Here is an 18,373-nt window from a genome sequence, read left to right as displayed (position 1 = left end):
TAGCCTAGTATGAACCTATGAACCTAAATACAGCTTCAATGACTCTATTTCAGCAAAAAGTACCAAAACTGAAAATGGTTGTAGCTTAAAAACGCATTCAGTGAAAAGGCAAAAAACATAGCAAGGAACATAACTTTAATTGATACAACATACTCTCCACATAGGACTTCGCACTTCCACAGTCCTAACACCTAATCCTCACCCAATCCCATCTCATTACAGTAAAGAAAAAGGTATCTGAACAACTGTCCTGCCATTCAATGTGAAATTTGACCAAACTGGATTGGACCAAATTGTCTTTATGAAATGGCTGTCAATAACTTTACCTTCCCCTTTTTAAAAAATAGAAGGATAATGGAAACATAGGGTAGCTTCCTTGTAGAAGTGGATGAGGAAAATTCACAAACACACAGAACAAACACAGAGTATACTACAGATGACCACAGCAAGATAGTCTTAAAGACAGAAATATATACTCTGCCAGTACACATTGCCTTATTGACTCTAACTAAACTACTGGATGAAATATAGATTTCAATCAAAACAACCTGATTGAAAGAGTAAGACAGCAAAACAGTACTGTGTTGGTTTATTATTTTTTAAAAGTTCCCGCTTCTTTCAGGTATCTTTTATTGAGTTTTGTTGCCAATTACTTATTTATTGCCACTTTGGACTACATTTTAAGCATTAAACTATAAATGTAGCTAATCTGCAGCTAGATTATTTCTATTTTCTACATGAAATGTTATTTTATTTTTGGTGCATTCTTGAATTCCCTCATAATGCTTTACCTTATAACATCCTCAAGAAGGCTATTTGCTATGCTCATGGTCATCTGTAAAATGTATGTGCACATTTCTCTGACTTGTCCACCTTCTAGTCTGAAATTGCCTTGATGCGTCTCTTCTGAAAGCTACCACCAGTTTTGACTGTTGACTCGTTTGATGTATTTAAAAGTCAGAATATTATTTCCTTGGTGGTAAACCTATCAAGTTTCTGTAGTCTCTACTTATATAGTATCTCTGATGCAGACCCTTCTGTGACTACTTGGGCACCACTTTCCTAACTCAGGAGATAGAGTGTGGTTCACTGCAGCTACTTATTGTAAGCTTCTACTACTTGAGAGCGCACACTTTTATATGCACTTGCACTATTGTTTCACGCACTAGCATGATCAGGGTGGTGCACACATTTTTTTAAATATGCGCTAACATTATACATATTAACCTAATTATCTAGTTGGAGGAGGCTATTTGTTTACAATAGTTAAATATCCAGATTAGTTTACATGGTTCATAATGCTCACACTTTTAAATACTTTATCATACTGCAATTGACTGTAGGTTGTAGTTGTTCACAAGATCCTGCATCTTTATTAGTACCCAGGCAGGCTGTGTGTTGTCAATTGATGTAATTACTATATGATCTCATTGTATTGTAATATTCTTTACATTTTCATTCAAGTCAAATTACCTTTGCTTAACAGCAGAAGGAGACAATACACTTATGTAGCCTGACATTTTAAGTGTCTTAGCATTCTACCTCCCCTCTATCCCTACCATACCTCTCAACTGTCCAGATTTTCACAGAAATATCCAGATTTTTTTGCCACATATTGTTGGTCCATTCCTTGTTATTATTATTATTTTATTTTTTTTGGTTGTCTGGCAAATTATTAAGGATTGGCATTAAAAAAATAATAACAGACTTTTGAGTTTCAGACTTCATACCTTTCAGAAAAGGCCTGCTAATGCAAAACCTATCATTCTATCAAATTTCTAAGTTTATAAGAGCAACATTTAAAACTTACCCCTGTTTTTCAGCCTTCGGCCTGCCCCCCATTATTTTTGGCTTTGTCCAGAATTCTTGCACTAACAGGTTAAGAGGTATGATCCTTGCTATCCCGCTACCCATTTTTACCTATTCCATGTCCTTATGAATGCTTCTTCAGTTTCTTTATCCACCATCAGTTCTGATAATCCTTTCTAAGAGTCCACAACATTTTCTGTGAAAAAAGTACTTTTGGGAATCTCAGGAGCAGTTAGTCCTTACAGTTTGCTATTGGTGTCTCATTCTTCCCCCCTCTGTCCTTACTGTTTGTAAACACCCCTTCACATCTCCCTTATATAATCCTGTGCACCAGTATCATGTTCCCATACTTTTTTAGCCTCAAGAAGAGCCTAAATCCTCTACCCCTTCATCATATTTCTTCCACTCTACGTCATTGATCTTTCTAGTAGCTTTTCTCAGAATTCCTTCCAACAGGATGATGCATCTTTCTTTACACAGCCTCGAGAACTGCATACAGTACTCAGGTGTGGTGTAACCAAGGCCCTGTAAAATGAAAGCATTACCTATTTTCTTCTGGAATACATCCTCATAAATATATACACCTCAGCAGTCTGTTTGCTGTTGCCACTTCTCTCACACTTTTTTATAAATGATCTAATCCAGGTGTGTGTGATCAACAATCCCAGATCCTCTTCCTGATTAGTTGCAATCAATTTCAGTCCCCCAGATGGTACTTCACACCAGGATTCTTTTGGAATAAATGCAGCACTTTTACATTTTTTTGCACCAAATCTCAGCTGCCACCTTTCTGGCTACTTGTTGAGCCTTTTCCAATTCTTCACTAGTGCTCTCCCCACCCCTATCCTATACTGCTATGCTTATCTTTTGTGTCAACAGCAATGGAGGTAATCCTGTTCCCTCATGCATGTCTGAAACACATTAAGAGCAGAGCACTCAAATGTCCCAGATTTTCAGTGATATCCTTGATTTTGTCTGTAATTTTTTTTTTCTGTTCCTAGACAAATGTAATACTTTTCTGGCATAACATTGATGTTTGTAGTCACAAAATAATGCAAGGCATCACACTTATACACTTATTAATCTTCAGAAAATGCATTAATTCAAATCATGTGACTGTATCAACTTTTTTTTATGAAAAACAGCAAAGACCTTTCAGAATTGCCCCTGATTTGTGACCTTTATCCTTGGAAATTATTGACTCTGTCCCTGATTCTTCAGAGAATTATGCTTATGTGTACTGGACCCAGAACTAATTCCTATATACTCAGTAGCTGCTCCCTATTTTTTTTCTTATCCCTCCAACCACAGCTGTCTACATCATACCGCTCAACCATACAGCTATCCAGATCCTCAAGCTTGACCTACCCCACCTGCTCCAATCTTCTGTGTGAGACAGAGCCAAAGACCTCATATCCAAGCACCTTACCCTGCTAGTCTTTCTTGTCAAGCTAATCTGCAACTCAGTCATAAAACAGAAAAAAGTTTGACTGACAGCATATCTGGCCATGAACCTATGTTTGCTGTTGTCATGAAGATTGCTGGCCTTTAGAAATGTTACCAGTCTTCCTTCAGAATTCCCAACATGATTTTCCCTGCCATTGCTACTAAGGTAAAAAGATTGTAGTTCATGGATTTTTTCTACTTTCCCCTTTGCAAGGGTACTGTGGTCACTGTCCTCCAGTCCTTATGGCACTTCTGCACTTGCCAGTGGGCTGTTGTCCATCAGAAGATCAGTTAGTACACTGGCCACATTTCTAAGGACTCCGACGGGCAGCCCATTTGGTCCTTGCCATTATCTTCCCAAGAAGCTGCCAGTTCCCTCAGAACCTCCTCCATCTCTATCCAGGTATCTCTCTACTGCTCTCAGCAATATGTCCTGCCTTTCAGGTAATATGACACCCTCCTTTTGCTTTCTTTTGTGAAGACCGAAGCAAAGTATTTCTTCAGTAGCTGTGCTTATCTATGTCTAGGGATAAAGCAGACAACACCTTACAATTTGATCAGTGTGTAACTATCAGAGTAACAAAAACATATTATGTAGCCCATCAATTCTAAAGGGAGTTCTTTGCTCTCCATGTGGTTCACTGTGCCACTGTGTACCTCTATATCTGCTGAAATTCCAACAACTATAATTGCAATCCTTGGAATAGCATAATTACAAGTAAAAATGTGGAGAAATATATGCCAAATTTGAGGCTGAGGTACTTCAGGGAATTTCCCCTATTCCAAGGTACAGAAGACTCATAGTATATATATATATATATATATATATATATATATATATATATATATATATATATATATATATATATATATATAGACAGATAGATACATAGGTGAGCAAAGATGTAGCTAGCTCAGTTGGCACCCTAGGCAGTTTCCAGACTGGCACCGCCCTCATCCCAAATTTGAAGACCAAAAAAAGTCCTGTTACAAGTTGTGGACCACATATGGAGGGGATGCTTTGCAACAACAGAGCTGTAGCAAGGACCTTCTACAGGCTCTTTGTTGCATTAACTAATATCTAAAAACATTAATTTGAGCAGCAATAATAACATCTGTGAAGGGTTAAATGAATGATGACATTGCATTTTTGCCCAGCTGTTAACTTTTGACATGCCACATATGTTCTTTAACAGCTTGTGCCCAAGCCAGCTGCCCTCTTTTCCCTACCCCACTTACACTACATTATGTAAGCAAGGTTTTGGGGGCACAACCCTTCAGATTGGGAAGAGCAAAGGGGTAAAGTCCTCATGCAAATCCACTTTAGTAATGTAAATGTCAGTTTCAAAATTAGAAGTTTCTTTCTTTAAATCCCATTCTGTTTTTTTAGACAATCAAGGCCCACAGTTTCAAACTTGGCATAAGAAGCCCACTGATCGGACCCATTCTTGATCATAATGCTGAACTTTTAGCCTTCAAATCATCTCCTGAAAGACCTGGAAAGACCTGTAAAATGTGTACCAACTCCTTAGCTATAAAAATCATAGGGTTGGAAAAGCTCCTGAATGGTCATTATAGTCCGTTTCTTATAGCTTATTAAGACATGACCTCTGCTTGGTTCAGAATGCAATATGTGATCTTCTTCTATTTGAAAGGCTAAATCTGCAATGTACTGCTAGGGTAGCCAATACCAGATAGGGCAAACTAATTCTAAAAATATAAATCACTAATTGGAAACATGTGACAGCTCCATTATACAGTGCCTTCCAAAATTATGAATAAGCTTTCCCTTACAATCAGAAAAAGTTATTAACATATTTTAATGTATTAATTTGTTAATGAATAAGTGATTATGGCAGTTCAGCTTTACGACATACTTGATTGACAGAGTATTATTGAAACCAGAACCATGTATTGCATTTAATAAATCTGCTATTCCAATTCCTTTTAATCAAGAATGGTATTGCAGTCCCCATCCTCTGAGATTAATATCTATGCTCTTCATCACAAAAAAAATCTTACAGAGGATGCTGTGCCTCTATAAAACATTATCAATATTTTTCTTTTTCATGTCATTGCAATGTTCCTACACTTCCTGGCATAGCTTGTACAGAGTTTTGTAAGCATAAAATAATTCAGATATATTACAACATGCTAAATACACTATCCCTGCCCCAAAAGATATGTTTATTTATACTTTTATCTGTTTTAGATCATATTATTATAATGTGATATCTTATTTTCTTTTAATAGTTGTGAACCTACTGTTATCCCAGCTAGAGCTACAGTCACATGTTTTCTGGGAACTGCTATTCATCTGAGCTAATCCACAGTCAAATGTGTTCCTGGGGACTCCACAATACATTCACTTTTACCCTCTACTGAAGACCCAACAATCAATTCACTTTTATTTGCTGCTTTAATATTGCCACTATAATCCACAGGAAAGCCTTCAGAATTACCTATTCCTCAAACACAGACTGTGACTGAGTGAACAGAATACATTACTCAGTAGTGTCTGTCCAAGGAACTGCATTCTTCTCATTAAGTTCCTCTTGTTGCAATATCAGACCAACACCTTATCCTCCAATCCTCAAGACTGAATTGTGGTAATCTGCACACCATTTACATTCATAGTATCATCATAGATTTATACTATATCCGATAGACGAAACATGCCCCCACCATCTTGGTTTCCTCTCCAACGTTTTGACCAGAAGCACTCTCCAGTGTCACATTTGTAAAGAGTAGGGTTTTTTTTTTATTAAAACACACCAAAAATAAACGTATTTATACTTTACATTAAATAATTATTTTACAATTTAGGCATTTATTATTTATATTACAAAGGAAGGAAAATAAAGAAAAACAAAACAACATACATTTGCTTTCATTAGTTCTTATTTTTTTATTTTTTATTTTTTTATATATTTTTGTTGACCAGGTTAGTCCCACTAGTCTAGTGGCCTCTTTTCAAGGAGGAACTGAGGTAGTATTTATATTACTAAGGGAAAATTGGCCAGAGCATTAGGGATCTTTCCTTACTCTTTTTGATAGGTGCCGTGGAATCTTTTACATCCACTTGGGCTACTGCTAACAAAAGTGGGTGAGGCTTTAGTCTGTCATCCTTTGAATGAGATGTTAAACTGAAGAGCACAACACCCCCCTGATGCTGCACTGCAGTGTCCGCTATCAATCTACCTCATCCATCACCCTTATATGCACAACCAAAACTTAATGCTGACTTTGATTCACCATTTACCTATTTCTTATTGCATGAAATCTCAACACATCTGCCTAACCACAACTTTCATATGCACATGAATAGCTTATATCATACACATTAACATCTTTTTTCAAATTTTAATTATACCCATACAAAATCATTTCCATTTTGACTTCCCCAAGGATTTGTTCTTCCCAACCTCTCCACTATTTCCCAAAATAACTTAGTCTGTATACTTACCCAGCAAAAAAAGTTCAATAGATTCAGTTAAATTGTTCATATTACATTTTCTTACTTCAGTTTGTTTTGTACATCATTAATAATTTTACAGGAACTTTAAGGATAGCCTCCATAAAGAAGTAATGCAATAATATGTTTAAATCTTTGTTTTTCCTTATCAAATTTTTATATTCATTTTAAAAACCTTTTCCATAGGTATTATCATCATCATCATCATCACCTCTCCACCTTTTCCCATTTTCTACATGTGGTCAATGTGTGGTGTCAACTGTCACCACCTCTCTTACTTCAATGCCCCTCTTCGTACTTCAACAGCCATGCCTGATTGTCACAGGTCTTCTCTCACACAATCTATCCGTCTCTTTGTTGGACATTCTCATTTCTTCTTGCCTTCTTCCTGTCTCTCCCAAGCCTTCTGTAATTAAATCAAAAGGTGTTTCAACAAAGTATTAGTTTAAGGGTGTGCACACACAACAAAGTATTAGTTTAAGGGTGTGCACACACAACAAAGTATTAGTTTAAGGGTGTGCACACAACAAAGTATTAGTTTAAGGGTGTGCACACATAACAAAGTATTAGTTTAAGGGTGTGCACACACAACAAAGTATTAGTTTAAGGGTGTGCACACTTATGCAACCAGCTTATTGTACATTTTTTATTTTTTTATATTTTTTCCATAACTGATTTGTTTGTTTTTCAATTGAATTGTACAGGTTATAGGTCACATTAAAGGTGGGAAGAGTTTTGAAATGATTTATTGTGGTCTAATTTTTTTATATCACACAAAATGTGGAATTTGAACAGGAGTGTCTACACTATTTATAGCCACTCTATGTAATTACGTCATTGTACATAGCAGGGTCTAATTCTACCACTGTTTTCAGCACTTCAAACCATCACAGATCTGAACAAATTAGCTTTTCTGGGACCTTGTTATATGTTATCTCCAGGTCTAGGAATGCCCAGTTGTACTCAATCTTTTTATCTATCTTATTATCCACTATCTGTCTGAATGTGTTGGTTGTGCTACATTCTGATCTGAATCCTAATGTCCATTTCCCATCTTACTTTCTGCTACTTTCTGTATTTGTTAATGTATTTATTTATTTATGTTGGTTTGTTAACCAGAACTTGTCATCAGACCCTTTTTAGCCATGACCTGGGACAATTGGCACACTAAAGCATAATACAGTGATATACACAAATTGGTACATTGAAGACAGGTATTATAGCAAAACACAATGGGTAGATAACATGGACAGCATGTATTGAATCAAAGAGGGAAAACAATTTAATAGACCTTTTACAGTGTTAGAATTGTACAAGCATTATAAGTCTATATTATTACAATTGGGCAATCTTTATACATATGTGTGAAATTAGATATAAGCATGAGGTAATGGCTAATCACCTGTGGCAGATGCAGATAATACACAACTCTGGTGAGTGCGGAGCATGACAGGTTGGGGTTTGAATCTAGTAAGGTATGTTTTTCAGACAACAGTGACAGACATGTGTGGCTTAGTGCAAACGAAAGGTGGTATGGCTCAGTAACAAGACCACATCTTTGAGGCTGGGAGTTCGCATAATGGTTAAGGTGTGTACTTCACAGACACAAGGTACAGGGTTTAATTATCACCCTTGAAAGGAAATGTGGTTAGGCTTAAAAGGGCCTTGAAGGGCAGCTAACCTAGTACTTACCTATGAACCATTCTTTTGAAAGTATACGCATTTAGAGTCCAGCATCATTGACTTTTTGTTTTGAATGTTTAAAGTGTGTTTTGTTTCCTTACTTCTTTATATTCCTGGAGCCAGTTTTGAAAATGCAGTTATTCCTGTGGATGTCTTAATGCATGGTCTAATGAGGGTTATGGGCCTCTTCGTTACTGTCTCTCAGAGTGTAGTTTGGTTGTTTAATTTCTACCATGGAGTTTGAAGGATGGCGGTCTCTCGTATTTAATTATTTGTAAGTTTATGCGATAAGTAGAAAGGATGCCCTTTCATGGATTGATAGCCAGTTAAAGCAAGGAGTAAGCAGTGATGAGCATGTGGTTCTGCAAGACGTTCATGTCCATCTGTAGCTTATCAGTTATTCATTTATCAATCACCCCCTCCAGCACTGTGACATGAGTGTGATGCTTCTGTACTGCCCCCAGTTGTAAATGCCCTTTGTTCTTGTACATTGGCACTAGAATGCTTAATCTCCACCCATCTGGGATACACCTTTCTCTCCATACTGCTATGAGTACCCTCAAGAGTCATCTCTACCCTAATTCCCCAGCATTTGATCATATTTGCTGTGTCCTCATCCAAGTCAGCTACATTTCTTGACTTTATTTCCCTTAATTTTTTTTTTTTTTTTTTTAGCTTTCTAGAGTGGGTTGTTCTTCCTCATTCATTGTAGGATGTGCCTGGGGAAGTACAGCTTCTGTGGGGTTTTCTTCATTCAGAAGTTACTGGAAGTACTACTTTTATCCTTTGATATTTTATGGACTGTTGAACAGGTTGTTGTTGTTGGCATCCTTTATGAAGTCTGTCTGATAACTATCTTCTTTATTTTTCTGTCTTTATCTTGCAACCAGATAGAGTTTCTTTGTGCTGTCTGCTGAGTCACGTTACAGAAGCACATAGAGTGCTTCTGATGCTTTGTTCTTTGCTGTTGTGACTGCTCCTTGAGCAGCTTTGTTAAACAGCCAACCAATATTCCTTCTTATACTGGCTATTCTTTTATTTCCCACTTTTTCCTACACACCCTCATTTTTATAACTTCCTAGACCTCTGCAGTCCACCACCAGCTTTCATTATTTATTTTATTCCCATAGCTGGTTAGGATGTAAATCTGTTCTATAGTCTTCACACATGCTGTTTTGAGATGTTATAATCTTTGTTCAGCTTCACCTATTTCCTCTTCTTGCTGGGGTGCTAGAGCCCTGAGTATTTCATTGAACTTTTGTGCTTTTGCTCAAGTCATCTTCCAGGTCTTTAGCCCAGTCGCTGACCTTAGAGCCTTCTTTGATCATTGCTGGCAGCTGATTGGTGACCAACAATGGTTTATACAATGGGCCAACTGTTTGAATGGGGATGACTTTGCAATCTCTGATTCTATCCCAATGTCCTTTCCTTAGTAAGATGGCCCCTCTTTCTTTCTTTCTTTCTGTTTCTCCACTCACATGGACTGAGTCAGTACTCCTATCTGTCTCAATATGAGTATTCAGGGCCACCATTATCAGCATGGACGATCGTTGTCCTAATTTAACTAGCAGGCCCTGCATCTGCTGCCTGAATGTGCTCTTTTCCTCACCATCACGCCCATGCTGTAGTAAATATGCTGAGATTATGAATACTGCTTTATCTGTACACTAGAATCTGATTGTCTTTCACTAGTTCTGATGATATCCCTCACTGTTTTCAGAAGACTCTGCCTCACCACAGTTCCCACATCACTTCTAATCTGTCTTCCCCTGAGTAGAAAACTATGGATCTAAAGTCAAGTGTTTTTGTTGTATTGCCCTTTCACCTTCTCTTCTGGATACATGGGATGTCCAGTCTCCTCTTTGCCATCATGGCATCTAAACTGTGTCCCGTCTGTGAACCTATATTCAGTGTAGCAAACTGTAATTAATGTTTAGCAGGATAATTGGTTTCACATCCCACTTTCACTCAGCAGAGCTATCTCAGCTTTCCCAACTGGACATTGGCCAGTCAGTAGCTTATTATTTCAGTGCTACTGGGCTTTATGGTAGACACAAACACCCCTCCAACCATTAGCATGGATCCCAGGGTAGATCAAAGTAGGATAGTTCCTCAAACCACTTATCACTTGCAAATATGCATGCCCATTTTGGTGATATTAGTGTGACCAAATAACCTAGAGCCAGGTTTACACCACTGGGTGGCTAGCTCTGACATGACGTGCAGTCCATGATCTATTTTCTTCTATCTAGAGGATACTGGACACCTCAGTTGAAACCTGAAGAACTTTGGTCTGCATTAGCCTTCCCCCAGTATGCACAATCTGGAGTCTGCGCTGCTGCCCACAACTCCATTCAGTTTTTGGTGAGCTTGAGGTAGAGACATCCAGCATGTGTTTGGGAGATGGGAGGAATCCAATGGAGACACAGGGAGAACATGCAAACTCCTCAAAGGCATTGGATGCAGATCAGGGTCAAACCCCATACCTTGTGCTTGGGAGGTGAAGACCTTAACAACTATGCAAACTGTACAAAAAATACTTTTAAAAACTAAAAACTTAAATAAACAAAACAAAAATAATTTGACCGGCATACACAAGCTTCGTGCTAAATATGCTGGTTTATTAATAGTTAATACACAAGAAACAGCAAAACACTATGACAAAGAGCTTTCACCTCAAACGGCATTATCAAACTGTGTCCACAGGTTGGATGGTTGGTTATAAATTGGTTCATAATCCTCTCGTACTATTCTTTAGAAGTCTTCTCCAGCATCCTCACCATTGCTTTCTATTCTTTCATCTTCTTAAAATACACAATTATTCCGCCCCTTTCTCTCACCTTCTTCTATTTATTGCTAGAAGGCTTTCTCAATGCTTGTATTTTAGGATATCTGCAATTACTTTATCTTACCCTCCTTTTAACTGTTTAAAAGTCTGGAAATGGTGTAATAATGCCAGTAAAACTAACAGGCTTAATCGAGCCCGTGCCCCTTCTCCTTCTTATTATAAATAATCCTCCTGGATGCCTACATCACCATAAAAATAAAGATACCAAATTCTTTTCCATTGTGGTAGGGAACATACTCAATTGCCATAAAAAAATAAAGTGAATAAGATAAACATTTTTGTCATACAATATATCATATAATTTCCACGTATTTTTCCTTTCCCGTTACTCCTCTAAAATACTTTTCTACTGTGTCCTTACTGTTTCTGCCTTGACAGTTTATATTCCTATAATTTCAATGTCTTTCATTGAAAAATATATTTTTCCTATTCTTAAGGACTTCCGTATCTATTTTTCTGTATACTTACAGCACCTCCATATCTATGTTTCTCTATACTAAGGTCTACCTTTCCTAATAAATTCTTCAGCTCTTGCATAACAAAACTGACCCATAACTTATTCCAGACTATCATTACCACAGAAATCTCAACTTTCTCACTGAACTAAAATATACCACACTTCACTTATGGTTTTAATTGTAAAATGACATTTGCCATCGATCCAAATAATACTGTACTCACTCATTAAGCATTCTTGACTGACTCATTGTTCAGCTTTAATTTCTCCTCCTATCTGTCCATGGGTTTATATTAAAAGCCCGAAAGCACTAAACAGCGAGTGTATGTACATAGACACATAAAGGTCGATCTACATAGACAGCGAAACACTGAAACAGCGAAAACCAAAATGCTGAACGTGTTTCCTGGCCAGCAGCGCAATGGTGGGGATAAGGAAATATATCCTTTTCCTCACTGTAGTGCAGCCTCAAAGTTGGTATATTTAGGTAGGAGGGTGTGAGGGGTGCAGGGGGGCTTGCCTCCCTTCCAAAGTGTGTTAAATTAATTATTTAGTATTATTTTTTACTTACCTGTGTGACGCATTCTGATGACGGAACTCGTTCAGTGTTTTGGATTTCACTGTTTCAGTGTTTTGCTGTGTATGTAGATCGACCTTTATGTGTCGATGTACATACACTCGCTGTTTAGTGCTTTTGGGCTTTCAATATATACCACTGTCCATTAATGAATGGGCTAACCCATTTTGTTTTGGGGTCTATGTTAAATCATCAAACGTTTAAAAAAGTGAACGATGATTTATCGAACCTATGTTAGTGAAAGATTACAATCTTCAACGCTTAGAACAGCGATTTTTTTTCCAAGGGAAAAAAATTGCTGTTTCACAAAAAAAAAAAAATTAAAACATTACATAAAGTGGGGGGCTTTGACCCCCACACCCCCCTACTTAAATATATCAACTCCGAGATGGCACTACAGTGATGAAAATGGCAAAGTAACAGAAGCGGTCAAGCAATTCTTTCCCAGGGAAAGAATTTGCTTATATGCCGTTTCGCTATTTTGCCTTTTCGTGCTTTCAAGTTCGATCAAGATGCATTCGAAAGAATGCACCTTCGATCATTTAATAGGAACCCGTTCTTTCATTTGTATGCTTAACAAAATCCACTATTGTCTTTCGTATTCCATAAAGGTTTAACACTTCCCATAAATTTTCAACAGTCCCATTATAAACTTTCAAAACACCACACACAATTATATGTCCTGCCAATTTTCATTCATGTATTTCATCTACAAACTATTTTAGGACCACTGACATCTTCTTACCAAAATCCCATACTATAGTTTCCCCATAAATCTTCACATTTTTTCTGTATCTCCAATAATAATCTAATACCTAGCAAAAATATTTCACTCCTACATTCCTTGCACTATTTAACATCTCTAGTCTTCTGCAGTATTCTGAATACTGTTCGCATTTATCGATAGGAGAAAAAAGTTATCCCTTTCCTTTTTTGTTCCACCTTCTCTAATTGGCAAAGGGTTCTTTCTTTTCTGTGCCTCAATTGTCCTCATATTGAGAATTATTTTTTGGTAATATTGAAACAGTATCAACTAATATTAGATCCTGACTAAATTTTGTTACATTCCATCTCCACGTGCCTACTGATTCCTTGCCTGTATTGCTTCCTTCAATTTGCCTTTCATCTGTTTGACACTCAGGATGTGTAGATTGACATGATTGTTCTTCCTCCTCTCCCTGTCTCTCCTCCCTTTCTTCATAATCCAACCTCTAACCATCTTGATTTTTTGTTTTTTTTTTTAGGTTAATAGGTACGTACTAGGTAGATATCACCAGACAACTGAAACGACGTACTAGGTAGATACCTTGTGGCCATTTTAACTCTAACTAATTTCCCTTCCAAAGATGAGACTCAAAACATGTACCTTGTGTCTATAAGATAAACACCTTAACCATTATACCAACCCCCAACCCTTGTTTTTCACTTATCCTGCACATTGGTATGCAATCCTTTGCCAAATAATATACCGTTCCCCACTACATCATTTACATCAATTATGGAAGCAATGCATTTAAACACAATATGCTCAACAGTTTATGTTGCCCAAATATCCAAAGTCCCAGGCCAAATACTCAGTTTGGCAAAATTGTTTTAGTTAAAAAGCTTTTTATATACTTACAATAAGTATACATACATGTCCTTCTCCTCCTTTTGCGACACATTATTGTGAAACTGTACTGTTATTCTTTTCTTACTTTTCATAGTAGTGGAAGTAAACACAGAACTACTCCATGGATGGATACTTCTTTTATGACATCAAATATTTATTAAGCAAAGTGAACATTTCAAAAGTTACTAGGTAAAATTATTCTTTACCCAAATGTATGACTGATAGCACATCTAAAACTGAAAAGCCAAGTGGTTGATTAAACAATCTCAAATAAAGTACCTGTATATGCTTTGCTGCCCTTTTACTATTACTTGGTCTATTACCTGTATTCTATTTTCCAGTTTCTCCCCTTTGCTCATTTCAGCTAACACCACAGCCTGCCACATATTGCCTTCTTGGAGGAGCTACTCTTTACATATTGACATCTTCCTGGACTCATTGACACATAGTCCCTTCACTACTAGTTCCTGTACAATTCAGTTCTTGCTCATGACCTGAGACTATGACAACACCTTAGTTTCTTCTGGTGCATTTTCCTCCAACTTCTGCAAGGTATTGTCATTTAGGCCTCCAGAACTTAGAGCAGTAATTGTACGCCCACTTCCTAAGGATCCATTATCAAAAGTAATGACTCTTTATCATCATCAGTTGGAAAGGTGTCTCTTCCTTGAGCCAAGCCCTCTGCCTCTCCATGACTTTCTCCTCCACCTTCACACAGGAATGCTTGTGGATGCCCCAAGTCAGTTGAAAATGTGTTGGAAGCTCATTGGCGCTTGAAATATTTCCAGAAGTGAGTAAGAATACCACCTCAGGTCTCCCCTGAAAAAAGGCAACTGACTTAGTGGAAATAACCCAATCAACAAAGAGATTAATAAAAGAAATAAATAAAAATAAGTCATCTGCCACTGTGAGGTTTTTGGAGACAAGAAGAAGTAGTGGATAGTGGCACTGCAGCAAACTTCCCAGGGCCTAATATTCTCTCAGATCTTTACATGGAGCACCTTATGTTTAAGAGACCTTTGTTCTGGGTGTGTTTTCTATTTGAGACAGACATCACTGACAGATTTTCATCAATATATTGTAATGTTATTTAAAAGTAAAATAGCACATTGCCCTTTTGATCATCTCTCAGCTGAATATTTAAATAACATTAGCACATTATTTCTGGTTTTGTTTTTTTTGTTTTTTTGTTTTTTTTGCTTTTTGTCTCTCTGCTGCCTGTTAGTCATCAGCCTCCTCTCAACAAAGCAGCCTATTCATTTCCTATCATTAGGGTGAGGGTTGAACAGGAAGGGCAATCATTTAGGCATCAGGGCAAATCAAGGTTTTTCAGTTTTATGGTCCTAGGTGTGAAGGAGAGCATGTCATTGACCAAGAAGGATGTCACCTCACTTTCACAAGAACATTCTCACTAGGTGCGAAGGAGAGCATGTCATGGGTTGACCAAGAAGGATGTCACCTCACTTTCACAAGAACATTCCCACTAGGTGCGAAGGAGAGCATGTCATGGGTTGACTGAGAAGGATGTCAACTCACTTTCACAAGAACATTCCCACTAGGTGCCAAGGAGAGCATGTCATGGATTGACCAAGAAGGACGTCACCTCACTTTCACAAGAACATTCCCTCAAAGCAGATGTGCCCCTCCCCTGATGCATGAGTGGTACTTTCTCCCATCTCTGCCAAGGAAAACACACCATTTTTGTATTCCCACAAGTGTGCACTACCCTCCCCATGCAACAGGAAAAGCAAGCAGGCTGCTTCCCATCACTCCTCTCCCTTTCTCCCCAGCTCCTCCAGTACTGGGTCCACTAGCTGAACCCTAATTGCCTGGGTTACATTCAGTGCTCCATTCCTCTTCACCATGAGCCTGGGTGTGGGCAGGGCTTTCCTCTTCTGTACTGTTTCTGAAACAAAATCTTGGACTAAGATAACTTGGTTGCCACACAGATGAATAGGGTGTCCTTCTTTTGCTGCTTGGAGAATGCGTTCTTGGTTAACAAACTTTAACAGTTTAAAATTATTTGTCTGGAAGGTAAGCCATTTGAACTTGAAGTCTGAAAGGGTGGTGTGCCCTGTCAATGGTAAAGTGCTGCATTGGACTAAGGTTTAGTGCACGTTCAGCAGGTGATCTTCCAGGAAACTGCAAAAGTTCCCACTCTCCTTAGGCTCTGACATCCCACTAAGGAGATTGTCCTATCTCTGCCAGTTTACTGCACTTTCTAATTTTGACTGCATCAGGTTAAATTTTCTGGTATGTTCCTTGACTTGGGCAGTGCACTCTTGTACTTGGATCACCTGGACGTTCACAAGGAGATGGTTCTTATGGTACAGGACACAACAGCTTGTTGATGAGTATTTTCAGTTTTGATACTGTGTCATCTAAAATCCTGGTTACTAAAGGGGGGGGGTTACTAATTTTACCTGTTAGTTGTTGTACCTTCAGTTGGCCCAATGGCCATGGGTGCCTCAGACAATATGCGTCCAAGAGCAATAACATAGTCTAGATGCTTCAGACAGAAGTCACAACCACAGACATCGACCTTTGGAAAACAAACATGTAGCATATTCACTCACAAGAAGATCTGATGGTGTTTACTAGCTTCAGCAATTGGAACCTCATGAAAGCACTTCTTATTTCAGACTCCCCATGTCATAGAAAAAGCAAGAAATTGGAAGGAAGGAAAAACACAATTTCCACATTTTCTCATCTGAAAATACAAAAATTGAAACAGAAACAGAAGCTAAATTACTTGGAGTACTCAGATAGCAAAGTCAAGTACAACCATCATATTCTCTAACCATTCAAAAATACACACACAAAAATAGGCTCCCTATATAAAGCAAATCATTATCTTACAGTATCCAAAAGAAAATCTGTAGCAGCAGCCTACTTACTCCTATCTCTGTTAGATGCATCACACATATTCATTAATTTCAACAATACCTTCAAGTCCAAACATGATGCATGCTATAATAAAATATCACAATTTGCCACATATTCATCTCATAAAACCTGCCACTGCACAGCCCTAAAGGCCTTAAACTGGTTAGAACTCCCAGATCAGCTAACCTAATCTCCACTCACTACTGCCCACAAACTTATCTAAAAGCCAGATAGTTGCCCCTCTCTAAAGAGCTTATTACTACCATACAGCAACAACAGAACACTATGCATCAATAACAAATCTCTCCTAGCTATAACCAACTTAAAAAAAACTTTCAGAAACTCACTCTACTCTCAGTGTGTCTCAGAACTGTGGAACTCCATCCCACTACAGTTAAAACTTACAGAAAACAACACATGCTTTCAAAGTCAGCTAAAACAGTATATGCAAGGTACTTGCCTCTTCTCTTGCTCTATACCTGGATAACTTCCAACCCAAAAGAAAATACAAGCTGCAATAACTCTAACAAAATGGTAGCTGCTCTATACTAAATTCCCATATGGTGAGCATTACACTTTCCCTTCTTTCTGCTACTGTAAACATTTAACTGATTATATTTAACTACCTATTACTACTTAATCCTTGTTCTTCTTCATCAGACTATTACTTAATTACTAATTTCAACCCAAATGTCAGTCTTTGTTTTCCCTTGTTTTTATTTATATTTCTGTCTGCTACAACCTTATACAAATGTTCAGGCTACCTGTTATTTTCTCTTCTTCCTATAGTCACAAATTGTGTGGTCCGTGGTTAACATTAATCATCTGTTACAGCTAATTATGTATGCAAAAATGTATATATAACCAAGATGAAAATATATATAATGTGGAAAATTAAAATATACTGTATATTGTCTATATATAAGAATATTTGAGCTTTTCTCCCCAAGCCTCCACTGAAAAAGGGTATCTATCCCAGTCAGACTTTTCTGGTCAACAAAGATAAATATATAAATTATCCACTGTGATCAGCTCCACCCCCTCGACCCAAGTTATTCATATAAAGTTATTGGTTCAAAAGTCAGCAAAAAACCTTAAAAAAAAAAAAACAAACAAATATGACTTGCCCCAGCTGAAGTTGTAGATAAGTCTATCTCACTCCCCTTTGCCTTGCAGGTCCAATGGAATGGGTTGATATAATGGTTAATGTGTTTGCCTCACAAACAGAGGGTACAAGGTTTGATTCTCACTTTTGAAATTGGCTAGGCTTAAAAATGCCCCACAAGGGCAGCAAGCCTAGTATTGACCTATGGTATAAAGATAGAGTTACTTGTTTACCAATGTGATAATGATTCATACAGGAATTGTATCCCCACATTGCTACTCACCTGAAAAACATGTGTCACTGAAGTGAGCAAATGTAAAAAAGAATCCATCAGTGACATCATATAAACACTGTTAAAAAGGGAGTAAAATGTAATGCTCCCGACTCAGGTTTTCATAAAAAAATGCATAGCTTATAGGAGGAACAAACTGGGAGCCTTCCATATAATAAAAGGGATGAAAGCAGGGGAACAAAA

The sequence above is a fragment of the Protopterus annectens genome, chromosome 4.part0 (assembly GCF_019279795.1).
Source record: "Protopterus annectens isolate FY-2018-M chromosome 4.part0, PAN1.0, whole genome shotgun sequence".
NCBI classification, from domain to species: Eukaryota; Metazoa; Chordata; order Ceratodontiformes; family Protopteridae; genus Protopterus; species Protopterus annectens.
Note: the sequence above shows the minus strand (reverse complement) of the source record.